General features: G+C 65.1%; 1 long non-coding RNA gene across 1 annotated transcript; it reads left to right on the top strand.

Annotated features, from left to right (window-relative positions):
- Nucleotides 1-5,682: 5,682 nt before the first annotated feature.
- LOC148056120 (uncharacterized) lies at nt 5,683-14,827 on the top strand. The gene is made up of 2 exons (XR_015703928.1): nt 5,683-5,845; nt 13,990-14,827. It is a non-coding gene; the product is annotated as an uncharacterized LOC148056120 (long non-coding RNA).
- Nucleotides 14,828-17,152: the final 2,325 nt, after the last annotated feature.

Here is a 17,152-nt window from a genome sequence, read left to right as displayed (position 1 = left end):
GCCGGGGTGCCGTGGGCAGGAGGGGTGACCATGGCGGCCACGCAAGGGGCTGGATGAGCTGTCGGCAGCCCGGGGTCTCACTGCGCCTGGGTTCTGCATCAAAGGACAGCATTATTTACATAGCCCTAATCCGGCTGTCTCGGCGGCTCTTCTGCCTCCTCGGGCAGGGAGCTGGGTGATGCTCCGGGCTGTCTGTAAATCACGCCCTTTGGATCACACGCGTGAGATAACAGCCAGGCTTTGGCGTCAGGCTTTGGCGTCGGGAGGCAGAGCTGCGCAGCGTTGTCCTTTGGGGCTGGGGGCCACGGGGCCGGCAGCACCCCGGCCTGCCCGCCCCCAGGCAGGAGGCTCACGGGGACCAGAGGCGTGGGGAGAGCGGCTGCCGGCAGCACCGGGACAGCGGGGCGGGAGGGAGGGTGCGTGTCCGGTACATCCTGCCGCGGCCCCGCCGGCACATCCATCAGCCGCCCAGCGTTTACAGCACGTCACTGGTTACACGATCCAGATGCGCAGGTTCCTCCTGCCCTGTTCCTCTCCTGCCTTTTGTTTTCTTTTGCTTTCTGCTCCTGGAGACAGAGCACCTGATGGAAAAAGCTTACTCTCCTGCTCCCCGTGCTGGAAACACCCGCTTCCTTCCGCCCCGGCCCGGCACAGCGCCCGGCGCGGTGAGGCCGCTGCCCCGGCGGCTCCCTGCTCCTGCTGCCCCGTGTCTGGCTGGCCCCATGGGGGGGACAGAAGGGGCTGGTGTGAGGGCATGGCAGGGACAGACTCTCGTCCCAACAACTCCTCTGGGTGCTCTGCGCGGGGCAGCCCCAGCTCCCCGTAGGGCGGAGCAGGACAGAGCCGTGGTCTCCTCCAGGCAGGGAGGCTGCAGGGACCGCTGAGGCACGGCACAGCCACAGGTCCCCTCAGCCTACCAAGCTTGATGGCACCTGGCCCCACACCCTGCTCCCTCCATGGCCCCCGGGCTTGCCCGCCTGCCTCCCCCAGCCCTTTGGGCTCCTGGCCTTGGTCCATCCCATTGCCCACCAGCGCAGAGCACGGGCAGGCAATGCTGGGTTTCCAAATAACTTGGTTTTGCTTCTCCCTGCAGCCTAAGCCAGCAAACGTGGTGGTCGGACACCAACCCCTGAGCACCTTGGAGGGATGGCTGCATCTTGTGCTGGATTGCAAAGGTGAGACATGGTCCCCCAGGACGCCCTCTGCGCCCCAGCTCCTGGCTGCGGGAAGGGCTGGCTCCAGCCCCATGCAGGACACATGGAGCAGCCTAGAGCCAGCTCCGCTGCCCTCCCTGCAAGGCCACGGGGCTGGAGGGAGCTCCCAGGGATGTGCTTCCAGGGCAGCAATGCCCTCCTGGTCCGCGAGGAGAAAGCCTCTTATTTTTAGGGCTTTTGCTTGCGGGCAGGCATCCAAGTTCCCAGTTTCCCAGGGCAAGGCGGAGGGCGGAGGTAAATGGAAAGCTCGGCGGTGGCACTGACGTCTGCTCAAGTCAAACCTCTCCTCCCTGCGGCCCTGGGCACGGGGCCACTGCAGCACACGCGGGGACCCTCGAGCTCCCGAGGAGTCGTCACCAGACGGGAACTGGTGGTTTGAAGTCAGGGCAAAATGATGGTCCCCATCCCTTGCTCCTACGTGCAGCTGTTTTAGCAGTCCGTGGAGGGAAGGGATCGACAAAGCAGCACAGGCCAGTCCTGAAGGTCACCTTCAGAGCTGCTCCAGCCCAGCTTGCCCATTCATCGCGCCATCCTGCCCCTGCAGCGGAGCGGGTGCACGCGTGGGGGCGAGGAGGCAGGGGCTGCCCGCTCTCGGCTGTAACAATATACGGCCTGAGAAACGCCCGCGTGCCCCCAGCAGCCCCCTCTGATGTCGGGCAGCAGATGAAAAGGCTGTAAATTCGGTGTGTTTGGCTGTTAGCAGGGCTTGTGGGAGAGGGGTTTCTCTTATCGCGCCCTGGGCTCTCGGGAAGGTGGGAGCAGCCCCGCAGAGCCTGCCCGAGGGCTCCCTCTCCATTGCTGCCCCGCGGCATCGCCCCGTGCGTGGCTGGCAGCCAACGGTCCCCTCACCGCCTGCCTGGGACGGGAGAGGGCTGTCCCGGCCGCCCGGGCACCCGGGCCCTCACGCCCAGCCGAGGGGGCTGGAGGTCAGCGGGGGGGTGGGAAAAAAAAAATCACTTTTGAGGAGATACTGAAACTGAATCTGCCTTGAGGAGGGATCGCTGGGCAGCATCTTAGCGAAGGAGCAGCAAAAACAAACCCACGCCAAGGAATCCTGCTTTGCCCCAAATGTTTTTCTTATGGAGTTGTAATAAGACAAGAGTTGTAAAGATAGTAACCTCCTAAACATTACCTTATTAAGGCTTCTCAGAAACCACAGGGCATGACCCCTCTGGGTCATGGAACAAGAGAGCAGCATCCAGCGAACAAACAGAGGCTAACGTTACATTTTTCACTTCATTTAGGAAACCTGGTTTCTAATTATAGGGTTTGTTTAATGGCAGCAGCTAGTTGTGCTTCACTCAAAGCCAGCCCACCGAAGGCAGGGGCTGCGCGGCCATGCGGAGGAGAGAGGGGACGGAGGGTGGCAGGGGCCAGGAGGTGCTGGCTCCGTGCCGGCTCCCGGGGAGGCTGCTGGGCTCCCAGGGCACAGGATGGGGATGAGCTCGGTGCCCGCGGGCAGGGGCTGCCCACACAGCGAGGGGTACGGCGTCGGACTCAGCGTGGGAGGGCTCTGTGCCCCGGGAGGAGCCCCAGCGTGTCCTGGGGACACGCCACGCGTGCTGCCCTAGCTCTGTGCTGGGCACCAAGGCATACCTGCAGCAGAGGGAGGGGATGCCCCTGCTGCAGGGCAGCATGTGGCAAGGCTGTGCTCTGTGCGGTTCCCTTCGCACGCCCAGCCTAGCCCAGGCTTGGCCCTGCGCCCCGGTGGCTGCAGGCAGACCTGCTGGGAGCTGGCTGCTCCTGGGACATGGCAGGGCTTGTCCTGCCACGGGGCCACTGAACCTGTGTGTGCACAGGGACTGAAACAAGCAGTTTGGCTTTTTTCCCCCAGTCTGCTGCCAGCAGCCCCAGGGAAGTCCTTCATATTCCTGGCCAGGTACCTCGATGGTGGCTCTGGGTCCCTGGAGGACACCAGCTCCTCTCTCCCCTGGGTTTGGGCATGCCGCCGGCAGGTTCGGGCACTGCCACTCCAGTCCCTGCTCTCCTGGCAGATGCTGAGCATCCCCCAGGGCTGTGCTGGCGGCTGCTTTCCCGTGTCTTGTCCTTACCCTCGCCGGGCAGCGCTGGCCTGCCAGCCCTGCAGTCCGCATTGCGGAGTTGGGAGCAGGGCTGAGCACGCGGCGGTTCCTACATTTGCCTCTTTTGGGATGGCGGGGCCACGGTGTTCATCGCTGCAGGGTGCCAGGGGTGGAGGGAGATGTGAGCGTGTGCTTGTGAGCGTGTGTGCGTAGTAGCACAAAAAGCACAGTCCAGTTCCCTGCTTCTACTTTACTGCAGCTGGCAGGGCAGCAGCCTCCCGGACAACTCGCCCCCTCCCTCGGCTGAACCCTGTTGCTGGTACAACTCCTCCGCACTGGTTTTGCTCCCCACTGTCCCCCCAGAGCCAGCTGGTGTGGCTGGGTGCTCTGCAGCAGCCTGGCCAGCCGCTGCCTCTCCTCCTCACCTCTTTAACAACTCCCAAAGTGACTTACCCATGCTCCATCTTCCCAGTGGTGGGCGTTTCTCCAGCAGCTGAGCAAAACCAGGCCAGCTGGTTCAGAGCTGGCTTTGCCAGCTTGCTTTCTTTCACCTCCCCCAGGTGAGCTGGATGACTCTGAGCACCCATCTCCCTGCCAGCCGCAGGCAACAGGGCTTCGTCTCCAGCCCGGACCCTCCAGAGATGCCTGCAGCCGTCCAGAGCTGTGCCGGGCTGGTGGCCGCCTGGTTTGCAGGGGCGTGGGGCTAGTAGTGGGGAGGGGGCTGGTGGCCAGCCACAGCCTCAGCGTGGGAGGGATGTCCCGGGGGACACACAGAGGTGCTGCAGGGATGTTCGGCTCCTGCAGCAGGGGCTTCAGTGCTGAGGTAGTGCCTAAGTCTGGGGGGAGCAGGAGGGATGCCAAGTACTCCACACCGTCCCTGTACGAAGCCTGGCACGATGGCAGAGGGGCCCGTGTCCTGGCTTTGGGGCTGTCCCCAGCTCCCAGGTGCAGGGGTCTGGGAACGGTAGGACCCCTCTCCTTTCCTGGCCCCTCTGGTATGTGGTGCTGGTGGAAGTCCTGCCCCACCACACTCTTACTCCACGTTTGTCCCCACCGAGGCTAGGGCAGTGCATGCACGTCCCTGGGCACCAGGAGTGCTCAGCAGCGGCCACCACCGCTGTGCCTGTGCATGGCTTGGGATTGAGCTCCTTCCCATGCGCCAGGGGACCTCTCAGGGCATGAGACTGCAGAGACCAGCCCTTTGCTCCCCCAGGGAGTGATACCACCTTGGAAAACCCAGATGAGAAGCTGTTGGTGGCCCCCCCTTGCTCCCGGCTCTCCCTCGGTTATCACTTGCTGCAGAGGACTGCAGCGGCTGCTCCCTCCTCCTTCAGACCGCGCTCCGCTGCCGGCTTCACTGCCCAGGGAGAGCCCAGCACAGCCCAGCAAACAGCCGCATGGCCCGGAGGGGCTCGGGGCAGGGCAGCGGCATTTGGGGCAGAGGCAACACCTTTCCTCGCCATACAGGGTGCTGATGGCTGGTGCAGAAGGATGAAGGTGCTTTGGTGCCGGGTGTTTCCCTCCCAAGCTGTTAACTGGCTGCCCATTAACGCAGCCCCAGTGCTGGCTGGAGGCCATACATGGACTCATGGTCCACACAGGGCCGGGGCCGACACAGCCCCGCGGTGATGGAGCTCCCACACTGGCTCTCCGTGCTGCTAAAACTGAGGGAAAGGTGCCACGTGCATCCAGCCCTGCAGCCCTGGCCTCGCCACCACCGTCCCATGGGGGTCCCAGCCCCACCGGCACTCAGGGATCTCACCCTGCACACACGGGCAGCCCGGCGAGAGCCCTGTGGCCACCAAAACGCCTTTTTTCCCAGGCCAGATGGAACTTTTCAAAGTAATGGGAATCACAAGCTAACCTCCAACCGGGCCAGGGAGCATCTCCGCTTCCTTCCCCCGGCTGGCGGGAGAGATGCCAGCGCCGCCCTGGCTCCCCAGCCCCGCAGCCAGCCTGTCCCGCCGGACCCCTGCCCCACTGGCAGTGGGGTGCGCGTCCCCCCGTGCGCGGTCCCGGGGCTGGGAGGAAGTCAGTTATTGCAAACAACTTTCTCCGGGCGGGATGGCCTGGGTTCCCAGGCGCGTCGCTGGCAGCCGGCGCAGCCCTGGCCGCTCTCCTCCCCCCCGCTCCCCCCAGCCCTCCTTCCCTCGCTCCCCCTCTCCGACTTAATGACTTCCACATGGGCCTCTGGCATCCCGAGCCAAGCCTCCCAGCATTGTCTGAAATCTCCAAATTTAGAAGAAATATGAAAATTGTCAAGCAGCCCTTCCTTAGGGGGTAAAAGCAACACTCGGCTGCGCGGCGGCGGGTCACAGCGGCGGGGCCACGTGACGGCACCCCAGCCAATGGATCCCCTCGGCGCCCCTGACAGCGGTGCCCGTCGACAGCCTGGCCTCCTCCTGCAGCTCATATAAGGTAAAAAGAAAAAGGTTTTCCAGCTTCTGAGCAGCCTGGAAGGAGTTTTTCACTGAGGGCTCCCATGCCAGCCGCTTAAAAAACCCCAGCTGTCAGCACCGGGGTCCCAGTGGCACCTTATAATGTGCCGGGAGGAGGTGGCGGGTGCGTGCCCATGTCCCCGCGGTGCCCGCCGCAGGTGTGGGGCGGCAGGTAGGTGCCCGTGGATGGAGGGAGCGGGCGGGCGGGCGCGCTGGGTGCGTGGGGCAGCGGGGACGGGGGGGCGGTTGGTGCTGAGACTCCCCAGGAGCGTGGGTGCTCCTGCTCTGCCCGGTGCCCGCCCTGGGCGTGGGCAGGGACAGGCAGGCAGGAGGCAGGGGAAGGCACGGCTCCTCCAGCATCCCCCTCTGCCAGCCACGGGATGCTCAGCCCAGCTGGCTGCGGGGAGATGGGCAGGGGTGCCCCCGCCCCAGGTACGTGGATGCTGTGCCCGAGGAGGGAGGGAGGCAAGTGGAGCACAGCCACGGGGTGCCAGCAGGGAAACCTGCTGGGCACGGGGCTGGCAAGGAGTGGCTAGAGCCACCTCGGGGCCAGGCAGTCCTGAGCAAAGAGGTTCCCCAAAATCTGTTCCAACAGCTCTGTCCTGGCCCTGGGAGAGAGGCTCGGTGGGGCTCACCCAGCTTTTTGGAGGCAGGGAAGGGCCCTGCCGGGGCTGGGGGAGGAATTGCTTTCTGCTCTGTGTACGTCTAGGATGGAAAAAATGGGAAGCCGGAGGCAAGCCCGGGCGGGCGGGCTCCCTGCGCAGCAGGGCCCATGAGCTGCTCACTCAGCTCTGGCCAGCCGTGCTGCTGCCACTTTTTGGGGAAAACAGGCTGGGGAGGGGATGGGGCTGGGGCTCACCATCTGTGCCGCTGCCTCGCTCTGCCCCCCGGCCGGCACCACTGGCGTGCTCTCAGCCGCTGGCGTTTCCCTGGCTCCGTTACTCACTGGGTGAATGGTTGCCGCGTCCTCGTCCCCCTGGAGCTGGAGCAGTGGCTGCCGAGCACGGTCATTCTGTGGGAGCCAGCGGCAGTGGCAATGGCAATGGTGATGGCAGGGCTGCTGGCCCCATATGGTGTGAGGGGACGGACACAGCTTGTTCCTAGACAGCCGTGAGCTTAGACCTTGCAAAGGCTCCCTGAGGCTCTCCGGGTCGTGCCTCCTCCTTGCCCTTCCCTCACAGCACGTGGTGCTGCCTTGGCCAGCTCCACGCTGTCCCTCCGCTCCCAGGGCGCCAGCAGTGGCTGTCCCCTCCCAGCAGGTCACCTGGGGACACCGTGCGGGCATGTGGCAGCAATCTGCCATGTCCCCCTGCCTCCTTCCTCTGCGGGGCAGCTCCAGCCGCCACAGGGACAACCACCAGCTGTCACTCCAGTGGGTCCAGCGGGAGGACAGCGGGTCCAGCCAGCATCCAGTGCCATCCCTGGGGGTGCAAGCTCCCGTGTGGGCTGTGTGTCCTTCTGCAAAGGGGCGGTGACAGTAACCAGGGCACTGTAAGCTCTCAGGGCAGCCGTGGCCACCATGGTCCCAGTCTATCCCCATCCTGCTGTGCCTCAAGGTCTTCCCGCTGGTGCTGCCTGCTCCCAGGGAAGCTGTGGCATCTCGGCACTGGGATGCTGCACATGGGGATGGGGAGCCACCAGTGCGACGTGGCCTGTGTCCCCATCCCAGCGGCAGTGTCCCCGGCATGGGGCTATCCCGCCTGTGCCTGCCCCGGCTCCCTGGCCTCCGCACACCGGCTCTGCCAAAGGGCAACGCCACTGCCTCCCCGCTGCCGGCCGACAGGAGAGGAGTTAATTTCCAACAAACACAGGCAGATGCCTCCGCCAAAGATTTCCCAAGCAGTTATCAGCAGGAATTCGGGGAAGGCTGTGTCTAGACAGGCTGCAGCTCTGGGTGGCTGCTGGATAGAGCGGCATTTCCCTCCACACTTGTCAAGAGGCAGTCTGGAGATGATTAAGGGCTTTTTATTTTTTTTTCTTTTATTGGTCTCCTTTTCTGTCCGAGAACCAGCCTTGCTCCTGATCAGGCTTTTCCAAGGCTTGTTCCTCTGCACCCCCAGTGAAACCTGCCTTTGCTCATCCCCGGCATCCCACTGCTCCTCCTCTCCTGGGGCTGAGCCGGGGAAAGCCAGTGCCTGGCGGTGCAGCCTGCCGTGGCTCCCGGCGAACAGGGCCACGACGAGCCATACCGCCAGCTTCCGCCACGCTTTGCCTCCTGGCCCACGATGGCTCTTGCCAGCAGCAGGCAGGCATGCAGGCACTACACTCCGGTCACCGCTGTGTCTTGGCGAAGGTGGTGGGCAGTGGCATGGCACAGACATCCTGCAGGCAGGAGCACAGGCAGTGCAGGGGGCTGAGCACCGGGCTGGGGACCCCAGCGCACTCCCTGGGGCAGCCCCAGTGCCTTAACCCGTGCGGGGCAGAAGCAGAGAAAGCTTGTCTGCATGAGTGAGCCGTAGTTGAGCAGCAATGAGGCAAGAGGCTGTAAATCTGAGCTCTGGAGCCATTTCACCATCCTTTGGCTTTGGCCAGGAGCACACAGAGGAGGCAAGTGGAGTAGATCCTGCACAGTGGGAGGCTCCAGCCAGGGGGGCAGATGAAGCCCAACACACATCCCGTGGCCACAGGCCAGTGGGCACTGGGGGAGCACTCGCCGCTCCTGAACCCCGAACCCCTTTGCCTGTCTGGGACCATGCACATTCACAGAGTTTGTCTCAGCCCTGCCTCCACGCCGGGCTCTGGCCTCCCCAGGCGGTGGGGACGTGCTGCCTGCCCCACTCTGGGGATGTCCCGGGGAGCCAGGGCAGTGCCTGCCTCCCAGCAACACCCGGCAGCCGGGCTTGGAGAGGACACAGGGGAGTAGGGCCTCCTCCTCCTCCTCCCCTACCAGCCACCAAGGGGGTCACTGGCCAGGAGGTGTCAGTGCTCCCCCAGCCCCTCGGGGTGCCCCATTCCTTTGGCTCAGGGCAGGGACAGCAGGTGTGGGGCCAGGCTCATCTGGCATGGTCACGGAGACAAGGCGCAGAGGCTGGAGTCAGACCCCGTGCAGAGCCAGGGATGCAATTACCTGGCAGGGACTGGGCTTTTCTGTCCCACACCCCAGCGATGCCAGCCCGGGCAGGAAAAGGGGCTGGTGAGTGCCCCGGGCTGCCCCAGGGATGGACAGGGACCCATCCCAGCAGCGGCAGCCAAATCCCTGCTGCACACTCAGCCCATGCAGCTGGCAGAGCTGAGTATGGAGATGATGTGGCCGCACAAGGCTGTGCCAGCACCGTCCTGGGGCAGGGAGAAGCAGCGGCATCGGGGCAGAGCTGGCCTCTGCAGAGCAGCACGGCGGGAGCCCATCGCAGTGCCAGTGCAGCCGGGCCATGCTCCAGCGCCAGGGCTGCGGCTGTTGTGAGCGAGCATCTTCCCACTGCTGGGTGGAGGTAAGGGATGAAGCTGGTTTGTGCTAGTGGACAAGCTGGGGATGGTCACACTGCCCGTGGGGATGGGGAGGGGGCTTCTTCTGGAGGGCCGGCAAGCCCCCGGAGCCAGCCGTGTGCCCGCATTAGGTGCACGCTGTGCAGCTGTCAGCTAGGCAGGTGAACAGACACGTGTGCGGTCGGGCTGAGCGAGAGGCAGCCAGCCTGCCCAGGCTCTGTTTGATGTGAGACATGGAAGTAGGAGGTGCTGAGCTCCAACGTCTTCCCTGTCCCACTGTGGCTGAAGCAGGGAAGCACGGTGCTGTGCAGTGCTGGAGCCACGGGAGATGGTCAGCATGCCGGGAGGCAGCGTGCTGCTGGAGCTGCCCGGGGCACAGCCGTCTGCCCTGGCAATCTGCCCCCCCGTGAATCTCAGGGAGCTCGGCCCCGTTTGAGGCTGTGTTGGGATGGGGCTGCGACAGCTCTGTTAAGCCCCTTCCCCAGCGGCCGCAGAGGCAATGCCGGAGGATTCCCACCCTGGGGCAGCAGGGTCTGTGGGTGCCAGCCAGCGGCGTGCAGGCAGTCAGGTCTTCGCCTCAAGACCGTTGGGAGGAAGCGCATCTCCGCTGCTCTGCAGGGACATCCCTGCCATGGTGGGCAACACAGGGCGGGAGGGGAAGGACGGCACTGTCTCTCCCTAGGCTGAGCTCTGCTGGGAGGTGGGCGAGCAGCTTCCCTTGGACAAGGGACGGCAGCAGACAGGGCCTGGGACGGGGCCGTGGGATACACCGTGCCGCGTGTGGGGCAGATGCTCCATGGTGGCCAACAGGTCACCCTGGCGCTCACTGCGGGACCAACTCGCTAGTGGCTGGTACACAGGGCAACGTCTCTCTTTTCCAGCCTGGCTTTCTTACCTGGGATCCCTCATCACGGATTTGCCCTTCCTTTTTTTCCCGTCCCTTTTCAACCTTATTTTTAAAATTTCATTTCTACTATTCCCCTCCTCCAGCCCCCATGAGCCCCACCCCAGAGGGGCTGCACCGCTCTCCCCGCACGCTGGGCGCTCCCCGGCCAGCCCTGCCGGAGGGTCTGCCAGCACGGGGGATCCCGGCTCCACGGGCGCTACAGGGAAACGGCGCCCGAGTATCGGTCCTGATGTAACTTCTGTGCTCGATCTTTTCCCACATCTCATCTCCTGCTTGCTGGGTGCTCAACCCATTTAGGGCATTTTCTTTCAGTGTCTTTTACTGCTTGGCTGGGCAGGCAACAGGCAGGGCTGGGAAAGCTGGGGCCTGCAGGGGAAGTGATTTACTAACTGGGCTCCTCTCATGTCCAGGCGATGCTGCACACCACCACCCCCCACACTCCCCCTCTCCCTTGCCAGAGCAGAGATAAGATGATAAAGCCCGGATAAGCAGCCAAGAGTGCTGGCAGCTTAATGAGCTCCAGCCACACCATGGCTGTGCCTCCGTGAGAGGAGAGGGAGCCTCGCTGCTCCCTGCCCACTCCGGCTCCAGGCTCTTTGCTGGCCTCATGTGAGCTCCTGCATGCCCGCCGTGCCGAGAAGCGTTCCCCTCCGCCAGCTCCTCCGGCCAGCTCCGGCGGGGAGCCATGCAAGAGCGGGGTGAGGAGCAGAGCCCAGGGAGCAAGGAGGATGCTGGAGCAGCTGCCCCGCACCGCCTGGGAACGGCGTCCATGGGGAGCTCTCCCCGCAGTGCTCTGGGTTCCCACCAGCCCTTCCCAGCGAAGGCTGGAGGCTGGTGACGTGACGGTCTGTCCCCGCTGGGACTTCACCCCTGCACCACTTCCTCCGGACCCGGAATGTGACGTGTAAACAGAGCAGGAGGGCTGGTGCCGGCGCCCGCTCCCACGCTCCGCTTGCTCCGGGGCCGGCAGGCGTCAGCCCCCGCCGGTGGGCTCGCCCTGCCCCCGGATCGCCTTCCAGCAGTGGGCTGGGGAGGGGGCCTGGGGCTGTGCTGCCCTGTGGAGGGGGAGGCAGCTCTGGGAGGAGGAACTCAGCTGAGGATGGGGAGGCGATGGTCAGTGGGCTGGGGGCAGTGGGGAAGAGCTGAGGCTGTGGGAAAGGCGATGACCAGGCTGCTGTGTGCCTTGGCTCTTCCTTAGCCATGCTTATTCCAGCCATGAATCCCCTTCCTGACACTCCTGCCCCTCCAGAGGCTCTTTCCCACCCCCAAGCCAGGCTTTGGTGTTGCTGGAGGGTTTCAGCCCCTTGCCACAGCGGCCAGCACCAGCAGCTCTGCAGGAGCCGGTGGGTCCTGCACACCAGCACGGGACTGGGCACAGTGGTGGCCAGGCAGGGATGGTGGGATTTGTCCCCTGCCTCGGGGTGACAAACAGGGAGATGTAAGCTTGTGTTTGCAGCCTGGAGGTGGCAGAGGCCTCATCTGTCCCTGGGCTCCCTCCCGCTGTCCCCACCGTGCCACCACCCTGCGCCTCAAGCGGGGTGCGGAGGAGCCCCACTCTCAGCAGAGACACCAAATTAGGTGATTTCTCCCTTGCTCTGGCACCAGGAGAGGGGCCGCCTGCCTGGGAGGAAGGAGCACAAACCAGATGCGCTCTCCCCTCTGCACCCATCCCCTGCTCTCAGCCCCCCAAACCTGCTCCTTTGTTCTTGGCATTATAATTTATCCCAGCGAAACCCAGCGAGAAAGAGCAGCGTCCCCCTGGGCCCCCTTGGCTCGCCCCCAGCATGGGAGATGGGGGCCGCTCGGTCTCCAAATCTGCCTTTTTGACCATAAAAGGGCAGGCACGCTGCAGCCCCGGCGGGAGGATGGGAAAGGGAAGGCAGAGCTATTTATAGCTGAGCATCAGGACCTCAGCCTGAACTCGGGGTTAATCAGCCTGCGACCAGATTAGGATCTCCCTTGGCCCCTCCATTTTCTCATAAACCTTTGATTTAATACCAGCCCTGGCGAGGGAGGGAGGGAGGGAGGAAGGGAGGGAGGAGGCACCTCTCCTCTGCAGAGGCCACCATTGTCCGTGGGGGACGGGATGGAGATGCTGGGGGACGGGATGGAGATGCTGGGGGAGCTGGAAGGCCCCAGTGGGAAGGAGCATTGGAGCTGTCCCGCCACCAGCTTGTGCTGCAAAGCGACAGCAAGCAGCATCCCTGTGCAATCGCTGCTTGCGAGGGACACCCAACAGGCAGCCGAAGCTGCCCTGGGGTCAGTCCCTTAAGCTTCTATAGAGTTGAGTGAGTCCTTCCAGCAAAAGCACGTTCCCCTCCATTGTCCCAGCCCTCGCCACCCAGGAGGGGGCACTTGGCAGGGTCCTTGGGCAGGATTTACCTTGCCCGGTGTCACCCAGCAATGAGTCCCTCAGCCAGCGGGAGGTGGCATCAGGGCTGCTTGGGTAGCTGATGACCAGAACCGGATCAGAGATCCGCAGCGGCAGGGATGGAGCCCTGACGGCTGGTGGAGATCAGGCTTTTGGGGGCCAGGAGGAGGGGAAAGGGTGCCCACATGGGGCTGAGCATCACCTAGTGCCTTCCACCCTCCTCCAGAGAGCGGGGCAGCCCCGAGCCGCTCACAGCAGAGCCGTCCTGGCCGGGGCGTTCAGGTTTCCCTCAGAAGCCCAGGTCTGGCCTCGCGCCTGGCCTCGCAGGGCTGGGGAGTTTCAAGGAGGAAACAAATCCCAACTGCTATTAAAAAAGGACATTTCCTGCAGCGGCGGCGTGCCTGGAGAGGGGAAAGGGCGCTGTGTTGTAAGCACGGGGAGGGCCGAGCTCTGACTCAGCCCAGCGCCGCCGGGGCAGCAGCTCGCGGCCACCGAGCGCTCACCCGCCTGCTCCCATCCTCCCGGCACCCACTGGCAGCGGCAGGGCAGGCGAGCAGGGGAAGCGGCTCGGCAGAGGCAAAGGCTGGAGGTGAGCAGTGGGTAGGAGCCAGGGCAATGCCAGGCGGTGTTGGCATGACCAAGGAAGGAGCCGGGGGTCTGTCCTGGGCACGCACGCCGTGCCCCGGGCACCCTCCGGAGAGCCTTGGCTGGGGGATGCGGTGGCGGCTGGTGGCCACCTCAGCATCGGCAGGACCACGAGTCCAGCCATTTGTTATTCTGGTGTCTTCTTCTGAAGCCACGTGGCGTGTTCGCACCCACATGAGCGAGGGGACGAGCAACCTGGGGCCGGAGCTCTCCTCCTGGCAGGCTGTGCTCGGGAGACACTGGTGTCCCCCAACAAGTCAGTCCCCCAGCAGCAAAGTGAGTTGCATGGCACGCTGGTGGCAGCCTCCTTTCCTCGGGAAACCGGGATAAAACAGAGAGTGGAGACAAGGGGGAAAGGACAGGCCCTGTGGCACTGTCTTTTTGCCCCATCGTGGGATGGGGAGGCTGCGATGGGGACATCAGGGAGAGGATAAGGGTGCCGACCTCCCCTCAGGCAGGGGTGGGCGAGCCCCAGCAGATGTTTTGCCTCCAGCCCAGCGGGATGCACAGCCCAGCACATTCCTCCAGCTTTTCTCGGTGTTTCTTCTCCTGCCACCACCTCCCGGGGATGGCAGCTGAGGGCTCCCGGCCCCACACTGCAGGGGCAGAGAAGGCTCCATCACAGTTTTTCCCACCAGGGCCAGGGCAGTGGCAGGGAGAGGACAGGGGCCATCCCCGGGCCCCGCTGCAGGACTCCCCGCATGCCTGGGGACGTGCCAGCCACCTACCGGGAGAGGGGAACATGCCCCATGCCCTTGGGCTTTGGGCACACATGGCTTCGAGCAATCAAAGGCAGGCCTTTGAGTAGCTATCGTAAGGTTTCTTGTGTGCACAGAGCTGTTGGCATTGCTGCCCTCAGTCCCGTGGGGTGCTGGGCACCCGGGGGGGCCCATAGCAGCTGCCCGGGAAGGGACCCGAGAGCTCACGGCTCCACACCACCATGCTGACTGCCACCCTCTGTCTCTTACAGGCTCGGCTGTGGGAGTCCCTGGGGACATCAAGGCTGCCGAAGGCACATGATGACTGTACAGTCCCAGAAACACAGCCAGCAGCGAGAGCTGGGCAGAGCCAGCATGCCAGCACGCTGCCAGCGCGGGCACCACCGCGTGCCCTTTCCCTGGGCACAGGTAGCCGCATGCTGCGGGCAAACCTGCCCCTGTTCCCCACTGCCCGGGTGTGCAAAGTGGGGCTGGCTCCCAGGGCCCGCCGCAGTGCCGCGCATCGCTCCTCGCAGAAAGCAGAGCGGCCCCTTCCCGGGGCTGTGCATGGGGCCGGGGCGCTGCCTGGTGGGGCTGGCAGTGGGGCAGAGGCTCTGCAAAGGCATAGGGTAGCAGAAGGGTCCCTGTGGCACCTCCCCTGGCTCCAGGTCCCTATGGCTTTTCCCAGACTTGGCCAGGGCTCAGGGCTGGCCCAGCCATGGCCAGTATGGAGATAACCCCGCGCCAGCCAAGGCTGCTCCCAAACCTCCTTCCTGACTGACGGACACAGCAAGCTTGGGGCACCACAGGGCTCTTTTCCCCACTCTTTCCTACCGAGAACCAGGGGCAGCAGACGGGGAGCCCAGCACATTGCACGGGGTGATTTCTGCCCCAGTTCCCAGCTGGGCACACCCGGCCGGGGGCCCCGGTGCCGGATGCAGGGGTTCACGCCGGAGATGCACCATCTGCTTCTTGTCAGGCTGCTGGGAGTGCCGCGGCCCGGCAGTGGGATGCGGTTGTGATAGATGGTCTGTTTATCATGTTTTGGCTCTGCTCAGGATATTAGTGTTCGCCTGTGAAAGACATTTTTGGGCTTGGCTGCTCCCTCCATCCTCTCTCTCCTCCTGCTTCTCCCTGGATCCTCACCCTTGGGTCCAGATGGGCTTCAGCCCCTGGTCCTTGCCCATGGGAAGGGCTGGGCTCAGCCCTGCCGCCCTGGGAACGGATTGGGCCTATGTCTGAGCTTGGGAAGCGGAGGCTGAAGCCTCTCACAGGTGCTGGCCAGCTGCAGGCTCTCCTCTGATGGGGACTGGGACAGGGACAGGGGTGGGGAGGGACAGCAGGAGCTTTCACACGCTCCTCATCCCCCAGGCGGGGAAGGGGCGGGGGGCAGGGAGGGAAGCACTGTGTGATACCCACACCCCACATTGTCCTGGGGTGTCCTGGCCCCGCTGAGTGGCAGCCCTGGACTCTGGGGGGACTCCTGTCACCCTCGCCTCTTGCCCAGCTCCGCACTGGCTCTCAGGAGGGGTACACGGATTCGGAGGTAGAACCCCCCCATCTGTCCCTATCCCTGTCTGTCCCTGCAGAGCTGGGGCCAGGCTGAGCTACCAAGCCCAGGTCTGTCCTGCCATTGTGCTGGGGCTAGGCACGGGGGATGCGGGCACATGGCTCTGAAGGGGGGAGACCTCTTTGCCTGCAGCCAGCCAGGCAGGCAGACACACAGCCTTGCCGTGGCATGACTCACGGACGCACACCAGCCGCAGCGAGGGTGACCGTGGGCTCCTCCATGTCTCCCAGCCCAAGGTGCAGTGCTGCATCTCTGGTCAATTGGGAGTCTGAGATGAAGCACTGTAGCTCGGGAAGGGAGGAACTGCGCACCGTGGGGACCTCTGGGACTCTCCACCCGCTGGGACGAGTGACGCAAGGAGAGCTGGCCCCTGGCTACAGGAAAGGGCTCACCCCAAAGCTCCCAATCCCTGCAGAGAGCAAGGGGGGAGAGGAGGGTGGGGAGGCTTCTCCTTGCAGCAGAGGGACCCCCATGTCTGCTCAGGACTCCTGGCCTGGCACTGGGCACCAGCGGGAGGAGTCGCGCAGAAACGTGGGAGCCTTGGGCGGTGGGGGGACAGCAGGGACGCAGCAGTGGCACCCCCCCATCAGCCACACGCAGAGCCCAGCTGGCAGCAAGGACGTGCGGGGCTGGCAGAGAGCCCAGGTCGCCGTGCCCTCAGGGTCCAGTTTTCCCAGGAATCCCTTAGGCGCTAGGTTGGGGATTCCTGGAAATACTGTTCTTGGGGCCACGGCTCAGCGGCTGGAGACGGCCCATCTCACGGGGAGCCACAGCCTGCGGAAGAGCTGGCGATCGAGGTATGGGATGGCTTGGGGGGCTGCGAGCGGGAGGGGGAGACCCCGGCTACCCCGACCATGGGGAGGTGGGCAACCCAGCCCAGGCCGCCCCACGCTGGCGGTGACGGATGTCCCCGCGAGTCACCGCTCGCTGCAAGAGGATGCGGCTGGTGGGCAGATGGCCTGGCACACCGCTGCTGCCCGGCACGTGCCACCCAGCCACCCTGGGCTCAATAAAGGCCTCGGCTCCCGTGTGACTCTGTCCTGGCCGGTCCTTTGGGGCTGGGAGCAGGGTGGGAGCCTACGGTCTGGTGCCAGCACGGTTTGGGGCAGAAAAGAGGGACAAGAGCCGGCTGTGGAGCACAGCCCCGGGGGGCTGCTCCCTGCGCCCTGCGCTGTCCCCCACCACATCCCCCGCGCTCCCGGCCCCTCCTGCCCCTGCGAAGGGACGCGATGCACCGTCCCTGTCCTGCTGCTGCCAGGCGGCGCGAGCATCCCGGGCCGCGCCTGCCTCGCCCGGGAGCGGGGACCGCTCCCCGCGGCTCCCCGGGCACTCGGTCCACCCCACGTTAACCACGGCAGGATTAACGGAGCCCCGGCCTGCCCTGGCCCCAGCCCGGGGGCAGGGGGCCCCGCACGCCTGCTCCGCCCTGCGGCCCCCGACGGCCCGGCCCCGCCTGCCCGCACAGGGGCAGGTGCAGCAGGCAGGCGCAGGCAGGCGCAGGCAGCGTGGCCGGGTAGGGAGGCCGGGGCGGACGGCAGGTGGCGGTGCTGCCCAGGCCGGAGCAGGCAGGCTGGGCTGCCCGCCCTGCCCATTCTGCCCGCCCGCCCTGCCCATTCTGCCCGCCCTGCCTGCCCCTGCCCGCCCTGCCCGCCCTGCCTGCCCCTGCGCGCCCTGCCTGCCCCTGCCCGCCCTGCAGGCGGGGAGGACCCGGCCGCCCTCGCCCCACGCAGCACAGAGCCGTCCCCACGTCACCGGAGAAGCAGCCGTGTCCCCTCCTTACCCACGCGCTGCTGTCCCCGTGTCCCCTCGCCAGCTCGTGCCCTGCCTGCCCCGATGCCAGCCTTGGAGGCGGGAGATTCAAAGCC

The sequence above is a fragment of the Nipponia nippon genome, unplaced genomic scaffold (assembly GCF_047370975.1).
Source record: "Nipponia nippon isolate SJK-2023a ecotype South Korea unplaced genomic scaffold, ASM4737097v1 scaffold_17, whole genome shotgun sequence".
In the NCBI taxonomy this organism is placed as follows: Eukaryota; Metazoa; Chordata; class Aves; order Pelecaniformes; family Threskiornithidae; genus Nipponia; species Nipponia nippon.
This window is presented reverse-complemented; position numbering and strand designations above follow the sequence as displayed.